This window comes from Carassius auratus, chromosome 46, assembly GCF_003368295.1.
Source record: "Carassius auratus strain Wakin chromosome 46, ASM336829v1, whole genome shotgun sequence".
Lineage (NCBI taxonomy): Eukaryota > Metazoa > Chordata > Actinopteri > Cypriniformes > Cyprinidae > Carassius > Carassius auratus.
In genome coordinates, this window is record NC_039288.1 from 4903967 (window position 1) to 4924882 (window position 20916).

Consider the following 20916-nt stretch of genomic DNA (forward strand, 5'->3'; position numbering starts at 1 on the left):
AAATAAACCATTAAAGGCACCTGGAATTTGTGTCGTTTTCCTACATTTTAATCCTTGATAAAAGTCAGTTAGCAAAACGTGTATTGCTAACGCAAGTTGCTGGAGATTTGTAGACCCTCAGTAATATACTTGCTTTTGGTCGTGAACGATTCAGTGTTGTCAATGATTGTTTTGGATGAATGATTTAATGACTCAATCAAAACACACAAAAAGATCTTAAGTCAAGTTCACATTTTATTGAACCGATTTCATACATGTTCAGGTGGACAGGTCAGGAATTCTCTTACAGTCTGAAAAAAAGCCCCATCCTACCTTGAAAACAAGAGATGACAGTGTTATTCAGTGAGATTCTTGGCTTATTTTCAACATTAACATCTCTTTTTAGTGGTGTCAGAGGCACAGTCTCTTCAAAAGGGAAAAGTAAACAGGTGTTGGTCACACATCAAGTATTTCCCCACCCAACTCAAATTAGAATGATACAGAGTTCGAGGTTTAGATGCACATTCTCCTTTCCAAGCAACACTACTTAGTGTCTTAATCTTTAGGGTTCAGTGTGGATGCTATTTGAATGCTGAGGAAATAAGCATCTTTCAAGTAAAGTGCTGCTAAAGTTCTCTGTAAAATAACCTCGACTTGTATTTGGTTGTCATCCGACATTGACTCCAGTCTATAAATGGCGACTAAAATGAACTGAAGCTCACACAACAGAACGTCTTGGGGAGTTTGATAACATGTAAGCCCCTAAAAAAAAAAAAAAAAAAAAAAAAAAAAGATGCCATCTGCCGCCCCAAATACTGAAAGCGAACATTCGTCGATGGTTATTTTGAGAATGGCTCACTCAGGTTTTTCAATTTACAACACTGGAAAACAAAAGAAACACCTCCCAGGCTTTAACAATGGAATAACTGTGATCACAAAAGGAGAGAGAGAATTTTTCAGATTTCAAAAAGACATCTTATAATGTGCAAATACAATGCAGCAAGCCTCAAGAATCAACTAGCCAATCAGATTCCACCATGGAGCTATTTGATCCAGTGAGAATTTGCATAATTGAAAGCAATGTTTTTCAAAGCTGATTCCCAAAGCTGCATTCTGGATCTTTTTTCTAAACAAGGATCAAAGAAAATAAATATATCAAGACACTGTAAGTGTTCAAAAACCCTCTCCTTGTAGATAAAGTGTCTTGTCACTCAGAGAAACGCATTTTATTCCAGACCATAAACACAGGATTGTTTTTATCACTATTTTTTTTTTTTTTTTGGCAAAACTTTCTACCACACAGGTTTTGTAAACATAACGTTTCCCTTAATCTTTAATAAGTTTATCATTAATGATATCATGAAATAAAGACTTGTATGCATATTTGATCTTTTCATTTCCGTTTCTTTTTCAATGCTCGAAATTCCAGCAATTCCTTTTAATTCACAACAAAAACAAAAAATATATATATTCTATTCATATTTCATAAATAGCTCTGCTTTGAGACTTGTAATAATTAATGAATACATTTGAAATGGATATACAGGTCTGCCTCTGCTCAATGCATTCCCTCATAAATCAGTAGCACCTTTGCTTTCAAGATGGTTCGATGATTTTCTTAAACAGAGCAGGCCTAAATTAAGAACATGTAACACGAGCCAGACTGATCCAAAAGGCTCTGGCTGTCCAAAGAAAAAAAATATAGCAGCTTTTTTTGGGATTTTTGTTTTCCGTTCCCCCTCCCTCTTTTATAGTTTATATCCAACCCTCCTCCCAGAGCCTCTCTCTTCCTGAAGTTTCTGACCCACAATCCTTCCCGAGAATGAACAAAAACACTGACAATTTTCACTCGTCACTTTCTCTAGCTCTCATACACAAACATCGATCACACCTTCCACGAGTGTGCGCTGGACCTGCGATCAGGTCACAGTAAGATCTCCTCACTGCCCCAGGTGCTTTTAAGTGTCACTGACGCCACATCGATGTGTGTCTGTATTAATACCTCAAGGCATCGTTTGCACTGTGGGTGTGAATACTGATGCTGTTCAAAAAAAAAAAAAGCAGGGCCATCGGGAGAAATGAAGTCTCAAGGCTCTTGGAAACACCCTCTTTTATGGACACACTTTCACATGTACTGGCTCAATCACCCCTGTGCAAAAGGCTTCAAGAAATATGCTTTGTAAGGCCCACGGTTTTGCATTGCAAGCTTTCTTTTTGCATTCAAAAATGTTGAATTTTTCTTTGTTGTCCTTCAACAGTCCTTCAAAAAGAAAGAAAATGAAAGAATATAAAGGTATGGGAAAGGACGAATAAGGAAGAAAAGATGATACAAGAGTGATGAAGAAGGCCAGATATGGGAAAACAAGCGAGTGGGGAATCTGTAAATAGAATAAATAAGGAACTGTTTGATCCCCACACTCGTCTCAAGATGGTCCTCCGGTTAAGGAGCGCTCGGATTGGCCAAAAGGGGTTGCTTGGTCCCGAGCCCTACAGCCAGGACTGTGCCCTCCGTTGGTCAAAGTCAGCGATGAGGCGTTTGATGTGGGCCAGTTTGTTGTGCAGGTACTCACAGCGCTGTTTTTCTTCATAATAGTTTGGGCTGTGCTGTAAAGCAAACATAATGTGTGAATTAACATACTATTTTTATTGTTTACTTGCGGTCTAAAGGACCCAGATGGGTTAGACATGCTCAGTTACACTTACTTGTTTAACTTTTTTATATTCTTGCAGCACCTGTTCATGTACTTCCTGTTAGTTAAGAAAAGAGAAACACTTATTACTTGGAATATAAAGATATATATACAAACATATACAAATCTTTATATAAAGAAAAGTATACAAAGAACAAAAATGACATCTTGTTCTCTTACCTGGTACTCTTTAGTTCCTGGTGCCAGGCGTTTACACTGGGCATCCAATTTTGTAAACCGACGAGTAACACTCTCAACGCGGGCATGAAGGATGCGATACTCATCATATTCTGCGTTGAAGTCATCCTTATAGTGCTGCCTCTGATCCATAGAGATCACTGCGGTGTACTTACTACAATATAAAATAAGAGACAATAAGACTCTAGATAGGTCTTATATATATATATATATATATAAACAAATACATGTATTTATAAATATACAATTATATTTTATCGTATTATTATTGTATGTGATGCAGAGGGTTTATGCAGAAAGACACCCTTTAAAGGAGTTAACTCATAGCTCATAGTTCATAACTCTTATTTCACTCACACTATGTAATCAGGCTTTGTTGGGACTGGAAGTTCAGTGCTGTTGACAAGCTTGTCCTTGCCAGCTGTAAAAAGACACACCAGTCATGTACGAACATGGAAATCTGCCCACTCACAGGCACACGTAACACACGATCTTTGTGTATTTCGCAAATATGATGTTGAGAACTAAAGTTTGAGGGCCAAAGGCAAATGGAACAGTTTAAGCTATTAATTAGGCCTGACAAGCTTAAAATCTTTAATTCACAACTGCTGGCATGCAGCTAATAATTAATTTATCTTTTATTTTTATAATAGTCAGTTAATTTATAATGTTAACACCAAAAAATGCATATGGAGGACCACAAATGCTATTTACATGACAAAACAAACCTTCTCTCTCCGGTTCGTGGATGACGTTGGCGGGAATGTCTCTTTGTTCTGCCTCATTCCGGTGTTTCTTCCTGGGCTGTGCGTCCTTATCACACTGATCCTCCTTGTGATGTTCTCTATCCCTCTTTCGGTCCTTATCCTTCTCTCGCTCTCCTTCTCGCTTGCTTGCTTTATCTTTGTGCTTCTTGGACTTCTTGGGCTTTTTGCTTCCATTGCTGTCATGGCTGGCTGTAGAGGAAACATTTTGGCCGCTGCTGGTGGTAGTGGTGGAGGTAATGGTGGTTGTGGAGACGGTACAGGTGGAAAGGATGAGGGGGACGTTGTGGAAACTGGCTGGCTGGGTGGGCTGGGTATGTGGCTGCGGGGGGCATAGCTCTCTGAGGAGTTCCCGCATATAGAGCTCTGGTCCAGGGGCAGGTCCTGAGACCCCCCACCTTCCGGTGTACTGGGGGAGTTTGAACTGGAGCCTGTGACAGGGGTAGGGTGGAAAGAGGGTCCTGGACAGGCAGCTGTGGGTGCAGGTTTTTTGTCCTCAGTCTCTGAAGATTGACGACCTGAAGAGGAGGGAGGTCCTCGGTTACTGAGATGGGAGATTCGGGGCTTCCTAGAAATCAGAGGGTCAATGAAGTCACCCTCAGGTTGGCGTTTCTGAAAAGCGAGAAACAACATTATTCTTGGTCTGCAAATTCATGGATGTGACCATTTTTGCATGTGATTCATAAATTACTTTTTTACATTTAAAAAGTATATTAATATAAAATTATATAATTGTTACATAATATATCATTTATAATATACATTTTAGTTACACATACACACACACACATATATATATATATATATATATATATATATATATATATATATATATATATATATATATATATATATACACACACACACACACACACACACACCCTAAGGGTGTAACGGTACATGCATGTGTCACGGTACAGACATCATGGTTTGGTTCATGCAGTCAGACACTGAATACAGTTGGTCACAGATGATCAGTCCAGAGGGGGCCGCACGGTAATCCAACAGACAATCTACGCACCAACCCAATACAAGAATGGCGAGTTCAGATGGAATGTTTTAAATCAGCAGTGTGGGAAAGTTTTGGGTTCTAGAGATGCACATTTCAATCATTTCCCAAAATTGTATTTGTATAGAATTTTTATGAAGTCTGTACAAGGTGAAAATATTGTAGCAGGCGGATCAAGCTCACTGCTCTTGATGCTCGAAATATAGGGAGTTTATATCTATATCTGAGGGGAACTGTCTTTCTTCAGTTTTCTCAATATAATGCATATTAAGCCCCTTTCACACTGCACATTGGACCCGGAACATTGCCGGGTCATCTCCAGAACGCAAACCAAATATTCCGGGTAATCACTGGGAGTGTGAGAGGGGCAAATTCTAGCGACCCGGGTAAAATTACCAGGACCCATTACCCGTGTATTTTCCGGAATGGCAGTGTGAAAGGGGCTTTAGTGTTTATGAACACAGCTGCTTTGTTTACAGCCATAACCAATATAATGCTGAAAGGCTGTTCCAAAAGCGCCACCTGCTGTCAGAGAATAAATTTGCATTTTCATTCATTTACTGCCTGCTGTTTTTGTTTTGTCCAGGAAAGGTGCCTAAAGCAGACCAAGTCAAATCATTCGGTTTTTGGTTTAAAATTTGAAATAACACAATCTAATACAAACCAAAACCGATGAACGTACAGAACCGTGACTTCTGTGTACGGTTATACCCCTTATTCATATAATATTACGATATATTTTATATAAATTGACATAAATTCACATTCATGTATATATATATATATATGAAATGTTTTATTTATTTAAATATTTATTGGTTATGTATTATGTATGTGTCTTACCAGTGGGGATGTTGGCTCTTTGGTTGGACTGCTGGAAGATGCAGGCTCTGAATTCAAACCCAGTTTACTGTTGGAGAAAGAAAGAAAGAAAGAAAAAAAGCTAATTTAAGTTGTCAAATACTCTTGGGATCTCTTGTAGTGGCTCTAAAAAATGATTCAGGCGCAAATAAAGAGTCATTCTTCTCTTAATTGCATGTGACCAGTCAGTATTACCGTGCCAGGATCCTGTCAACCTGAACCCTCTCATCCTCTGTGTAGCCCGGCCAGTCCCTCTGGACCTCACGGAAAATAAAGTCCTTCAACGAATACGAGTTATCCTTTGGGTTTAGATTGGCCACCTAAAGGAATGAAAATATTATATTGATTGGTTTCACTTCTCTGATTAAATACAGGACATAAAAAGATTAATTTAAAATGACCTCTTTTAATATGTTTAAATGGGTTTTTAAAAAACCCAATAATGGCTCTTAAAATGGGTTTTAAATGTAATTAATAAGCTTGAAATCTGAACAAACACTGAACAAGCATTTAACATGATTTTGAATCTAGTAAAATGTTACATTTTATGTTCAATTTAATGATTAGTATACACATAAGATGTTGATTGTACACTTTGAATACTTGTTTAAGTCGGCACACTTAAGAGCGGCAGATACACAAACACTATAAATAGTAATGCAAATGGACAGTTAGGCAAAGGGATAGAGTGTTACTTCTTATGTTACAACCCAGTGAGGAGACCATTTCAGATTCTCAGTCCTTCCTGCATTTCCAAAGAAGGAGAGAAGCTCGTTTCATACTTCCTTTTTAAAAGCCTGAATTAATTCCTTCTAGACTTCACAGAAAAGGACAACCACTGTGATTTTTGTTTCTCTTGAAACTAGCGTGCAGAACCGAAATCGTGACTTCTACCCCTTTTGATGACAAAAGCCATTCAAATACGATGACTGTCAACAGTATGACCTTAGATTGACTTCAATGAAGTATGTTAGTCTCTACATCATGGGCTGTGTTAAAGAGTCCATGCATGTGCATAATTACTTTAATAGGTTTAATATATGGTTGCCTAATTTGCAGTGTGCTATAAATTCATCTGAGGTGAATGCAAATCTTTGTGTTCGGGCTGTAAAATGGTGACTTGCATTACGTGACACTGTGCTTCTGTGAAAGTGCTGCGAGCCTGCAGCCTATGGGTAGATTACAGCTGTGATTTGATGCTATCTATGGTTCGAGCCTCTGTGACCTATTGTGAGCTAATATGCATGATCATGATAGTCCTCAAGTTGCATTGAGTTGAGAGAACTTGCACAGCAAGTTAAGTGCCATTAATGACTTTCATCTCACTCTTTAAACATTAAACTAATATTTCAGGTTAAATACAAGTAAAAATGCAATCAAGAGCATCAAACAAACATCGAGGTTACAAGTGGAGCACTTAAAAAGGAAGTGAATGAGACCAATTTTAGGAGTCTTCTGTTAAAACTTGTTTTATTATTTAATTTTAATTAAATTGATGCATTTAGCAGACGCTTTTATCCAAAGCGACTTACAGCGCATTCAGGCTAACATTTTTTACCTAACATGTGTTCCCTGGGAATCGAACCCACAACCTTTTCCACTGCTAACTCAATGCTCTACCACTGAGCCAAAGGAACATATAAAATATTCATTAATATAAAAGATCACTCCTGCTGTGAATTGAGTGTAATGGTCGCTTTAATTGTGAGAAGAGAACCGATTCCACTCCACAATTTCACTCTTACCTGATGTAGTGTAGAGCCCAAAGAGTTGCGGTCTTTCTGGCTGACGCCGTCTCTTTGCAGTCTGCCGAGCAGCTCTAGTTTCTTGTAAGAGCGCAGGGCCAAAAGGTGAATTACGCGGTCCCTGTATGGCCGTTGCGATACGGGGTTGTTGGTAAGGCACTTGCGGATGGTGTTGGCTGGGTTAAGAGGGGTGGTCTGTTTCCTCTCTGGAACAGGATCAGGGGCTGAGGGGGCCGGTTTTCGGTGCGGGACTTTTTTGTCTATGCCAAAACGACATTCACAGGAAGGCAGAGTGGTTACAACAGTGAAACAGTTATCATTAACAAGTGCTTTAAATTGGTATATAATATGTGTTGAGCCATGTACTCAAGGTCTTAATTCACACACTACTGCATTCTACAGTGTATGCAAGATTAGGATTAATGCTAAACCAAGTATCCAGATGATATATAATTTCTATTGTCTAATTATGCCTACAAAACCTCATGCTTAATACATAATTTCTCTACTGTACACCTCGGAAGAGAATCAACGAATGCAAGACTGAAGTTTCAAATTCAATCTTGCAAAATTAATTTGAATAATGTGCTGCTTTAGTATTTTTAGAGTATCCAAAAATAAGCATGCAAGCATTTGAAAGCAGCCACATCAGTCAGATGTTAAGTACATTGATACCATAACGAGTCTCTCTACCCTAACTCTATACCCTAATTATTCTCGAAACACTACTAAAGTTCATACAGTTTCAAGGGTCACAGAAAAGATTCCTCTTTTATGAAATTCCTCAAAAGCTATTTAAAAGATTAAAGGAAGTGACTCTTTAGCCATCATACTTCCTACGTCTTTCTCTTGTGAACTCTCCCTTGGTTTGCCCAAACATGTGCCGATCCAGATGCAAACTTTGCTCTCTCTCTACTCCTGCCAGTCAGGTGAAATGCTTACGTCAGTGGATAATAAGCTTTGGCCATCACACATGTATGGCAGACTGGGAGGAATCAAGGAAGGGAAGATCATTTAATCTCTGGGTTATATGGGAAATGTGCACCATTTCGAACTCTTGATTGTGTCTCTCAGATTAAACACACAAACAAAAGAGGGTGTACTGTGGTTTACTGAGAACCAGCTGCAGCAAAGCCTCATGCCACAAACCCTCTTTCTTGCACTTCCTTTTGCTGTGCGTCCTGATCACTCCTCCCCTGCGGCTTAGTGCCGAGGGATGGGGGTGAAACTGATTTTTCCAGTTTTGCGGTGGAAGCCAGCTGTGGCCCGGAGAATGGGGCTCCCAAAGGGGAATGACAGCTGAACAGGTGCTGAGAGACCGGTTTTGTCTGGTAGGGGTGAAATATAATGGGCTGTATTTGAGTGTTAGTTAAAGCCACTCTAAAAACCCTCAAGGGTCCACCTTTTTTCCTAAATGTTTATACCATTTTTAAAACCTAGATAACAGATAAAACAGGTCTCAGGATTTGCAACATTGTCTACCCCCCCCCCCACCCCCACATTTTTTTTTAAATGCAAAAAATGCTGATTTCATTTAAAAGCCTAAGCAGGTGACAATAGCCTGAAAGATTCAGTCTGTCACTTTCCATTTCCACACATCTCTATGTGGGGCACGTTGGTAATCTAGGAAACATAGTTTACGCCAAGACTTAGCCAAATCAGATAAACAGGATGAACTTTTACTTGCTTTTTTCTCTTAACCCTAATCCATACATCACTCTCTGTAAAGCTCCCAATTGGTTTAACGCACATGGTTATGTGACAGTTCCAACTGAACTGGCCGAGCGTTACAGGTCAATGTGAAAAATATGAGGAGATCTGCATGATGTGATCTGCACACACACATCTGAATTGAGAAATTAAAACAAACACTGAAAAGAAAACCCCATCCTGTGAAGATAATCATCAGATGCATAGAAAGATTCTTTGAAACTGAAACGTTTCGATTGGAACACCAACCATGAAACGGAAATGCTGAAAATGTTACATTACATCGGATAGAGAGCTTTTCACACTTAAAACCGTTAACCTAGTCATTTTTAACTTCTGATGAATGCAGTACTGGGTACTCTCCTACCATCAGTGACCAAAACGAGTTTGTGTGCATGTTATAAGAGATCAAATACAGTGCATTAATATCAAACCTCTGAACGGTCCTCCGGGTCTGATGAATTTGGTGCTGTTTTTGCTTTTATCGTCCTCTGCTTTGGTCACACGCTCTTTGGTCACCTGGTAGGAGTCATTGGTGGCACATACTGTGATTTTGTCTTGAATCGTTCCCAGGGAGGACAGATGGGGGACCCCAGAGCTAACAGGCACAAAGAGTTTTTAAAAAGGAGTAAAGACAGCAAAATGAGCAGTAGTTTTGATGCACAAGAATCTTGCTCAGAACTTACCTAGATATGTACTGGTGGATACATTCAAAGCTTCCTTGAGGATTGTCTTTGCCAAAGTTGGACAGATAAAATTCGAAGTTATGAAAGCCATTGGAAGTGTCTGTCATTGGGATTTGAATGCGCTGATAGACAGAAAAAAAAAAATTAAGTGCTAATAGAGGTCATCATGAAAAAAAATTATATCAGTTTAGCAAGTCAAAGTGATCTACCTTTACAGTAGACAAGTGCCTTTTGGTGGTTTCACACTTCATATTTTAAATAAATATGTGCCTTTGATTAATTTGAAATAAGAAAAGGTGAAAAATCTAAAATATTAAATGTTCAAAAATTAAATGAAAATTTGAAATGTTTCCTTGGCAAATTAACTGAAGTACTATTAAAGTCGAGAAACCAAAATTATTAAAACTTAAAATAAAAAAAAGCTAAATATATAATATTAAGCAAAATCAAAACAAATAAAATGATCAAAGCACAATCTAAATTTACTGAAAAATATAAAAATAAAAACTATTACTATACTACTATAGAACAATAAATAATACTAAAATAACGCTGCTAATCACCCAGCAATTTCATACATGCATTTTGAGAGTTTAGGGTTATTAGCTTAGCAAGATGCTAATGCAAAGCTCTACTGGAATCTACCGTTAGCACTGGTCAAGTCTTTTGTGCCGTTCTCATGAAGAGTAGTATTTGTGATGCACTTGACTGACAGTTAATAGAACTGCCGCCCATGAAGGGCATTTCAAATGATTCACCTATGATGATCCATCACTGTTGATGGATGAAGGAAGATGGCTGCCTATGTTTTGAAACAGACTCATGGTGTCAGCTCAATCAGAGCTTTGTAATAACATGTCAACTGCACTATAGGCACTAGTTAAACACACTATGTCTTTAGAGAGAGCATTCATGAGCGTAAAACCGGAACCCTACTCGCCGACCCAGTATTTATAGTGACACAGCGTCTGAGGTAAACTACAGCATGGTGCACAGGGTCAGAGGTTAAATAGGCGCTTTCAAAGTGGAAAAGTGAGACACCGCCCAATAAAACTGCGAGGGCTGAAGGCTCTATTAAGACACCAGGCTCACAATTATAGAGTGCTTTGATGAGTAACCCCCAGTCCTCAGCCAGTAATACCGATGATACTCATTCAGATGCTGTTAAACTCATATTGAGGCAATCTGAAGTCAACTTACCCCTTGAAGACCCTGAAAACGGATCGTCGCCTGTGAGGACTGTGCATTCTGGAAAAGATGAGAAAATTCAAAATGGTCAACAAACTACTAACTTATCCATCCAAACATCATATATAAGCAACGAAATGGGCATCGGCTAATATAATTATGAAAAAGAAGATTAGTGCAACTATAATACAAGAATAGCATACTAGGAGTACTTTATCTCCAGCATGTAGTATAAATAATCTAAAAAGTTACAGTATGTGGATTTTCTGCATGCATAGAATACAAGCAGTACCTAAAATGTGCAGTTTACAACCAGACCACACTCTAAAGCCCCTTTCACACTGCCATTCCGTCAAATACAGGGGTTAAGTGTTACGGCAATTGTTCCCGGGTCTCTAGATTTTGCACTCTCACACTGCCAGTGATTACCCGGGATATGTGCGTGCTTTCACACACAACCCGTAAAGATCCCGTACTGACACGTGACATCAGGGCGTGATGTGTAATGTACGAGTCGAAGACGCTAGGCACGTTATACTTTCACTGAAGCAAGCGAACAGTCTCGGCGTCAGCACGGAAAGTGAGTAACTCACACAAGCCCCTTTCACACTGCACGTCGGACCCGCAATATTCCCGTAACATTGCCTGGTCGCCTTCTGTGTGAAAGCAACCACGTCCCGGAATTGATTACTGAATCGAACCCGGGTCGGGGACATAGTAACATTGCGGTAATCGATCCGGAACGAGCGCTGTGTGAACAAAAGCCAGATCTAATTCGGTATCGAAGTGATGACGCGCGTTATCGCGCGACTCTTTTACCGGCTGTTTTGAAGGAAGATCAACATTCGCGACGAAAACACATGTGCAAACTGTAATGAAGCAGAGATCAGTTAGTTCCTCACTTTCCGCGCTGACGCAGAGATCGTTTGCTTGCTTCAGTTAAAGTATAACGTGCCAAGCGTTGTCGACTCGTACATTACACGTCACGCGCTGATGTCACGTGTCGTTACGGGATCTTCAGGGGTTGTGTGTGAAAGCACGCACATATACCGGGTCATCACTGGCTGTGTGAAAGTGCCAAATCTAGCGACCAGGGAACAATTACAGGAACACTTTACCGCTGTATTTGCCGGAATGGCAGTGTGAAAGGGGCTATAGTGATCGTCCCAGGTTGAACCCGGCAATGTTACTAGGTCCCCGACCCGGGTTCAATGCCGGAATCAATCCCGGGACGTGGTTGCTTTCACACAGAAGGCGACCCGGCAATGTTCCGGCAATATGCCGGGTGCGACGTGCAGTGTGAAAGGGGCTTAAGAAATATCCCATAATGCAATCAATTCAAACTTGACCTTCCATATCCACTGGAACAGAAAACACTGTCATTTTTTCCCACTCATCTCAATTGAAAAATGTCTCAATTTGCCTGAATTCATCCCACATAGTGCAAACCCTTCACATCCCCACAATCATACACCTTTGGTTACATTCAAATACTGCCCAAAGCCTCCTCCATCTGCAAAGGCTTGCTTAACCAGATAAGTTTCACAAGCACCCACCCCCAAGCACACTTGCACAGACTAGATCAGATCACATTACACAGGAGGACGAAGAACTACGGTTAAGCTCTCTGATGATTTGGAAGCCTAAACCAAGTGGTTTTTAACACTCAGAAATGGGTTGGACATCTGTGTGGACAGGGTCACGAACATAATGGTAAATGCAAATAATAACATTTTAACTTTACATATAATCATGCATAGTTAGGATAGTAACCACACATTACATAAGTTAAGAAATGTGCATGCTGTTGGACAATGTGATTCATTGTTATTTACCATTTCACCAACCACCAATAATTAAATGTGACCGACAACTCGGTTAAACATCTTCCTTAGTGAATCAAAAATAAAATAATCTACAGACACGCTTTAGCAATTAAAGATCTATTATCAACATTTAGAGCCACGCGAAAGATAAAGTACTGCTCCAGGATCATCGCTAAGCTTCAGACATTCTCTTTGTCTGACTGTCTTGTCCCATTGCCGAAAGATGAACAATGATTAACCACGAGCTCAGCTGGGAATGGTAGCTTGAAGACAAACAGATCTGGAACATGACAACAACATGTGCTAAGATTCCGATCAGTCAATCAAGCTAGCTGGAGATACTTCAAGAACATTATGCATTCTGTCTATTTCGCTTTATTATGCCAAAGGTAAGACAGGTATGGTACAGACAAAGTAGTCAGTAATCCCTTACAACTATCTGATTAATAAAGGAGGACTCTAAGCCCTGCAGGATATGATCACTACATTTTTTACACCAATGTGACACAATACAGAACACGACTACAGAACCTTCTGCAGCACTTTAATATTTTGTTGTAACATTTTTTGAATTCTTCCATACTAGATAACATCAACTGAATGTCATGCACTTTGAATGAAAAACTAAAACTACTTAAAAAAAATAAAATAAAAAAACTCTATGAAAAATAAAGCTACAATAAAAACATTTTAGATTTTAAAAAAGTAATTTTTAAATTAACTAAAATAACCAATAAAAAAAAAAAATTCAAAAGCACATAAAACTACTAAAATTTAAACTATAATATAAACAACAAGTAAAATGTTAATAAATACTATAATCATACTAGATAATTTCAATGGAACAGCATGTGATTTGTTCGTGATCTCCGAGCTTGTTCATCTGGTCTCCCCGATGCAGTGTTGTAACATTTTGAGTGTCAACCAAACTGCAAGGCCTAATCAGCAAAGACAAACAGTGCCAGTCTAAAGCAGGAACTTGATGGATTACTAAGCTAATTTTAGTCTCAAACAGGCTTCAAGGTTCAACTCAACTCTTCTAAGAGAAATTCAAAACAAAATGGGTTGACTTCATTTTAATAGGTGACCCGGATTAGATGAATGGGGTGGATGTCCAATCATCCACAACCCGAAGCAAATCTTGGGCTTAAATGTTTACCAGGATATGGCCTTTCAGGACCGAATGAACCATCTATATGAACCCAGGGAATGTTTTTTTTCTCTCCTTTTTTTTTTTTTTACAACGCTGTAGCTTTAAGTCAAACACTGCCTTGTAAGCACTTTGAGCAGTGTAGAGCTTTAAAAAATTCCAGACAATGCAGCTCTTCATTGAAGCTGCCTGATTCCTCCTAGTAAGCCAATGGAAACTCTTTCAACGTATCAAAATGCCCAGAAGATCTTACCCCCTTTATCAATTTCCATATCCATATTCATTACAAATCGAACTCACACATTATGTTACGACTCACTTGAATGACCCAAATGGAAATTACCATACGCAAGCCTAGTACAGATTTGTGTACAAAAACTGTATAAGCAAAAGTCAAGGGTTTCCCCATTTAGGCTAGTCACCATGCCACACATCAAAATTGGACTAACGTTAACTTAATCCTTTCTGAACCAGAGTTAATTCACTTGTAACTTATTACTTTTTAAGCGCATCATAAACAAAGATTATAACATAAAACGACACAATATGTTGTAATAAAACACATTAAACTCCTCAGGTGTGTTTTAATAGGTCTTCACAGCTAACTAGCTAGCGAAGCAACCATATTTAGACGTTAGGTAGACAAACATATACGTTATTTGGTCTTATTGTGATTCTAATCAATGTTTATTTGAACTAGAGTCGTGAATGCAAATCAAATAACAAAAATTTCGCCACATTATGAACTTAATCATTGTTGGAGGACTGCCAACTGGTAACAGTAGCCATGCTATCAGCTAGCTCACCAAACTTTAATTTTCATACATTTCAAATGGCTTTTCTGCCTGTAACACTAAACATTTACTTTAAAGAGACTGTGAACTAACTAAAATGATCAAGACGCCGAAATGACAGACAATCTAATCGACGTTATTAGTTTGAAGAGAAAGTTTTCTCTAACTGTTAGCATTGTAGCTCATCTTTCAAGGATAAAACACAATTAAACATAGAACTAACGCAACAATTTCCACATTTGTTCCTGTTAATATGCTCTTTCGATCGCTGAGACTTCAAACGTGTATTAACATTTAATAAATGTGGTTTTTATAGTTGAAAATATATGCAAAGAGTTTATAGCAGATAATGGTGTGTTGGCATAATGTTCGCTCCCTCTATGTTTCTTTCTTTTCTGTAAAACCATTTTCCAATCAATTCTACACGGACAACAGCCAACTGAAAACCTTTATTGACCTTTTTTTAAAGATTTAGCATTGTTTAGAAAGGAATAAAACACCTCATGTCTTTTTTGGGCGAGCAAGTTCTCGCTCTTTCTCTCTCTCGCTCTACATAAAACTATTAAGTTTTCCAGCACTTACCTTACAGTTTTGGTAGTTTTCTAGCGCTTTAAATGCTGATTCTGTCAGTTTGACATGTAAGACTGATATTCTGTCGCTCTTGCGGCCACAGTTGAGTCCATATGTGCCATCCTCGCAGAGAGCTGCCATCATCTTCACCAGCCCTCCACCATAGTCCCTCTGACATACGTGCAAACTCTGTCTAATGCGGACAGAGGGAGGGACCTGACCAAAAGTACTTTAAAGGGATAGTTCACCCAAAAATCAGAATTATGTCATCAATAACTCACCCTCATGTCGTTCCAAACCCGTGAGACCTCCATTTGTCATTGGAACACAGTTTAAGATATTTTAGATTTAGTCAGAGCTCTCAGTCCCTCCATTGAAGTAGTGTACGGTCTACTGTCCATGTCCAGAAAGGTAAGAAAAACATCATCAAAGTAGTCCATGTGACATCAGAGGGTCAGTTAGAATTTTTTGAAGCAATGAAAATACATTTTGGTCCAAAGATAGCAAAAACTACGACTTTATTCAGCATTGTCTTCTCTTCCGTGTCTGTTGTGAGAGAGAGTTCAAATCAAAGCAGTTTGCGATATCCAGTTCGCGAACGAATCATCCGTAACCGGATCTTTTTGAACCATTTCATCAAATCGATCTGAATCGTTTTTAAAAGGTTCGCGTCTCCAATACGCATTAATCCACAAATGACTTAAGCTGTTAACTTTTTTAAAGTGGCTGACTCTCCCTCTGAGTCAGAATAAACCAATATCCCGAAGTAATTCATGTACTCAAACAGTATACTGACTGAACTGCTGTGAAGAGAGAACTGAAGATGAACACCGAGCCGAGCCAGATAACGAACAAAAGAATGACTTGTACCATGCTGAATAAAGTCGTAGTTTTTGCTATTTTTGGAGCAAAATGTATTTTCGATGCTTCAAAAAATTCTAACTGACCCTCTGATGTCACATGGACTACTTTGATGATGTTTTTATTACTTTTCTGGACATGGACAGTAGACCGTACACACAGTTTCAATGGAGGGACTGAGGGTTCTCGGACTAAATCTAAAATATCTTAAAACTGTGTTCCGAAGATAAACGGAGGTCTCATGGGTTTGGAACGACATGAGGGTGAGTTATTAATGGCATAGTTTAGATTTTTGGGTGAACTATCCCTTTAAGTCCCTTCTTTCTGCTCTTGACTGTTAGAAAGTTAAGAGACTTGTTGTCTTTTTACTTTAACACTTTAGGCTTGAGAGGTTTCCTGATGATCTTTCCTAATTATTTTATCTAGGCCTATGCTTCTTCACCTGCTCTACAAGCATGACATCGTGTTTGCATGATATTCAGCTAATGCTAGTTTGTGCTTGTTGTTTCCTCTATTCTTTTTTTTTTAAATACAAATTAAAAGAATATAAAATATATGAAATATTTTGAAATGATTAAGTTACATATAGACCAATTTATCTTCTGATATTGCTATTTTGAGTTTAATTATGGGTCAAGAACATTTTAAAAATCCTCCTGGTCAGTTAGCCAATATGTAGCTGATATGCCAGTAAGTTGATATGCAATATATGTATTTGAATCATTATTTCTTTTGTATCATTAAATTATGAACACACACACACACCCACACCCACTCATATATCAATGTCAAATTTTTTAAATATTTATTTTTGTTATTTTCTCTATTATTTGATATATATATTTATTTTAAAACTAATAAATAATTATAAAATATATTGTGAAATATATGAAATATATTGATATATATATTGTTGATAAAGACTGATATGTGTACCTTTTGAGATTATAACCATGCCGATTCATTATGGTTAACAATAAACATGCTGATTAACAGTAGTTAACCTTAAAAATTAGCCTTGTCAATTTTTATGTTTTCAAATTTTTTTTTTTTCAGTTTATGTTATGTAGTTTATTGCCATTATATTGTTGGTTTAATACTTGTAGATTGCAAAATAATATTAGTTAAAAAGAAAAAACAAAAAACTTTTTTGTTAATAAAATGAATTTAGATGCTGGTTGGATTTGCTTGCTTCTGCACCCTTCCTGTAATTTTAAGGATTATTTAAAAAAAGGAAATTAATTACACTAATTAATAGTATACAGTTTTTGGAGTGTTATCTCCACCGTTGCTAAGATTGGAGTCAGATTCGGTTTGACAGCCGTCATACATACCACTCCCTGTCTTTGCCACAGTACTTCTAAAAAAACAACAACACTGCAATAGGTGTCAAACAAGTGTTTGGCCTATTTGGGTCCAGCCTGCAGGTGTATTATTGTACATGTCTCACTGTTTGTAAGCAGTGACATACTCCAGTCATCAGCCAGTTGCATCAGGGTCATTCTGAGTCACAGTCAGTCCGTGGTTACATCAGTCATCCAGTAATCTGCAGGAACATGTTGAACAAGGAACAACTGTTTCTGGACACGATTGATAGACTGGGTATTTTTACATGTAAGTGTGACAAACCATTGCATTAATCGTAATCCAGCAAACAAACCAAGACTTGTCGACAACAGGTCTTTTAATGAGTTCAATCTGATCTAAACATATTGATCATCTAGACTGGATTGGGCCAAAGTGTCATCTGAGAAGGTCAACCATTTATCCGTAAATCTGCCACATCTGAAAACTTGTTTGGCGGCTTCTGGCTAGTTTCCCCCAGCATGCACACCTGCTGTGCCTTACAGAGTCACACTCAGGCCCCGAGTGATTATGCAGAGTGTTTTGGTGTGGTGCTGGGTGCAGGGAAACCACTGTGAATCCTTGAGATTAGGCCTGCTTAAAAAACCTGCCACACCCTTGATTAAAAACTGGTTTATTTGGTCTTTAAAATTGGCCCTGCAATGCATGCTGGTCCAGGAGGCTATACAGATAAAGTAACGGGATTATATGATGTCTTTGTAAAGGAACACTCTTAAAGTGATTTTTAGCTGAACAGCATGATAATTAATTAAGTGGGTGTTAATTAGTTTCTCATCATGCTGATGCATCTGTCAGTGGCATAATGGCTGAGGAGTGGAAACATTCAGGCTCACTGAAGTCACTGCATCTGATTTAATTTCGTTTAAGCATTTTCATACATGTACTAAAGTCGAGTACAGAATGAAACATAATGATCTGTAAGAACAAACTCTGAGCAATATATTTTCCTCTAGGAGGTTGCTTGTTTTTATCAACAGATATTTAACATTGTTCAGTGGGTGTGAGTGTGTGTGTATGTGCAGTCACCTCAACACTTTCTGCTTACTTTAGCTGCCTGGCATTAGATTACAGAGCTAGACTGTGGATCTTTTGACCTTAGTACTCCATGTGGGACCAAGACACATGTCTGCGTTCGCAAGCAGAGACTGAAAAATGAAAAACAAATACACCTGGTAAAAAAAAAAAAAAAGGACTGTAGGGAGTAGAAGAAAAAATCACAAACATATATACAAATATAAACAAACCAAAGCTTTTATATGATGAGATTATGTGTTTTATATTAAAATGTATGTTGTGTTAACATGACACTAGTTAAACAATTTCATGAGTTTCACTAGGGTTGTGCATAACTAAAGTAGGTTAGTGTTGGCTAGATTTAAACAGAGAACTCCACCCACTTGCTCACACATGGATCCTCTACGGTGGATGGGTGCCGTCAAAATGAGAGTCCAAACAACTGATGAAAACATCATAGTAATCCACATGACTCCAGTCCATTAATTAACACCTTCCAAAGAGAAAAGCTGTGTGTTTGTAACAAACAAATCAATGATTAAAACTTCAAACCATCAAGTCTACCCAAAATAAGAGTCCATAATCCATAATAATGGTTATTCCAGTGAAAAAAGTGGACTTGTGTGGATTTTTGTGATGTTTTTATCAGCTGTTTGGACTCTCATTCTGACAGCACTCATTCCCTATAGAGGATCCAGTCCTGAGCAAGTAATGCAATGGTACATTTCTTCAAATCTGTTCCGAAGAAGAAACAAACTCTACTATATCTCAAGTTATCTGAGGGTGAGTACACCTTCAGCTATGTTTTTTTTTTTTTTTTTTTTTTTTTGGTAAACTAGTCCTTTAATGTAAACGGGAAGCTTTTTCCCCACTCTTAAAAAATTTAAAGAGCATGTTTATTTTTCTATCAAAGCAATGCATATTTATTATTTTTTCATTTTGCAATGTGAACCTGTTTTTGAGTCAATAGTAAAGAGCCATATCTTTGATGGTTGAAAGTCTGTCAGTGATGCCTAAAACCAACATGCAACCATACAAATGCGCTCCTTACACTTATTCACTGCTCTGTCAACACACTCAGAGTGCTACAAGTGCCATGCGAGGACACACTGCATACTCTATGTCAGAACAGCCTGTCTCTCAGGAAGTACATGATGAGTTAAGTATACAGGTGACACTGTTGTCCCGCTGTCAGTTCCTCTCCGTCATTTCTGGAATATTAAAAGTCTTGGAAACGGCGAGGCCTGTTAATGTTTGACCATCATCTGGAAATACAAGTGGCACCAGCTGTATTGGTCCTTATCACATGGAAACACTGATGTATGAGCCATATCTCCCAACAGACACTGATGGTGTGGCCAGTCTCGTGTTTCCAAACGCAGCCAGGCCTCTTTTTTACTCTAGTAGGAATAGAAGATATTTATGAATGACTTTTGCTTCAGTTACTTTAAAATAACTGATTTAATCAAATTAAGTTTAAGATTATTTGATGTAACAAAGATTAGGAGAACATAACATCCCAAATAATAAATAAATAAAAATAATATCCAAATGTTGTAATGGTGTTTCTATTCTATTTTTAATAAATAAATAGATAAAATACCAGCCCAAAAGGCAGTGATATATTATGGTCTCACTTCTATAAAACCTATATACATAAAACACAATATAATGATAAAATAATACAAATTAAATTAAATTAAGCTGACCCAAAAGGCATCATTCATATCTGTAGCAAAAATAGTGATCCTATAGCAAGCAAATAAAAAGAGAGCTGCATCAAGCATTTTGCTGACAAAGTTGTTCTTGAGTTTTTGCAAAAAGTCCACAGGTTATTGAGATTTATGTCTGTCTGCATGAGAGAAAAACTCATTTTAAGGCCAAAAACCCCCTGCGATAGTATTGTTGCGGAGCTGCATAATCTTGCAAATCCAGTCTCAGGACATTTTCATAAGTTCCAAACACCTTTCACTTCACCTCGGGCTGGACGGAATTAGCAAATGGAATACCACAAGATTCTGATGATTCCGGAGAAATGCAAAATGCTTCCTCTGCATGCAAAGCAGAAGATGGGATTTACAGTGAAAGAGAGAGAGAGAGAGAGAGAGAGAGGGAGAGAGATTTCCCTGGCCTCCCTTGTTCATTTCAGCCCTCCTATTTCTCATTGCTACCAAGTCTTTTCTATTTGCACCTGTTCCATCAGTTTTAATATAATGTTTTCTTTTCATTTTCCCACTCTTAACTCTTCCTGTTCTTTATTCTCTGTCCTCTCTGCTGGTTCTTTCACACAGTATTCTGCTTCTTTCTCATCATCTGACCGGTGGAATCATGGCTCTCGTCCAAAGCAGCCAGATTTGGAGGGAATCCGGGTAGAATAAACTCCAGGAGGACAGTTGATTCCAGCGAAGAGTGAAAGAAAATGAGAAAAATGAACAGAGAGTGTGCTTGTTAAAAGCAGAATATGTTCATGTAATATAATGTAGAATTTCATTAATCTCTTTGCATT

General features: G+C 38.2%; 1 pseudogene; it reads right to left on the reverse strand.

Annotated features, from left to right (window-relative positions):
- Positions 1–216: 216 nt before the first annotated feature.
- LOC113063921 (RNA polymerase II elongation factor ELL2-like) lies at positions 217–15362 on the reverse strand (annotated as a pseudogene).
- Between the last annotated feature and the right edge of the window lie 5554 nt (positions 15363–20916).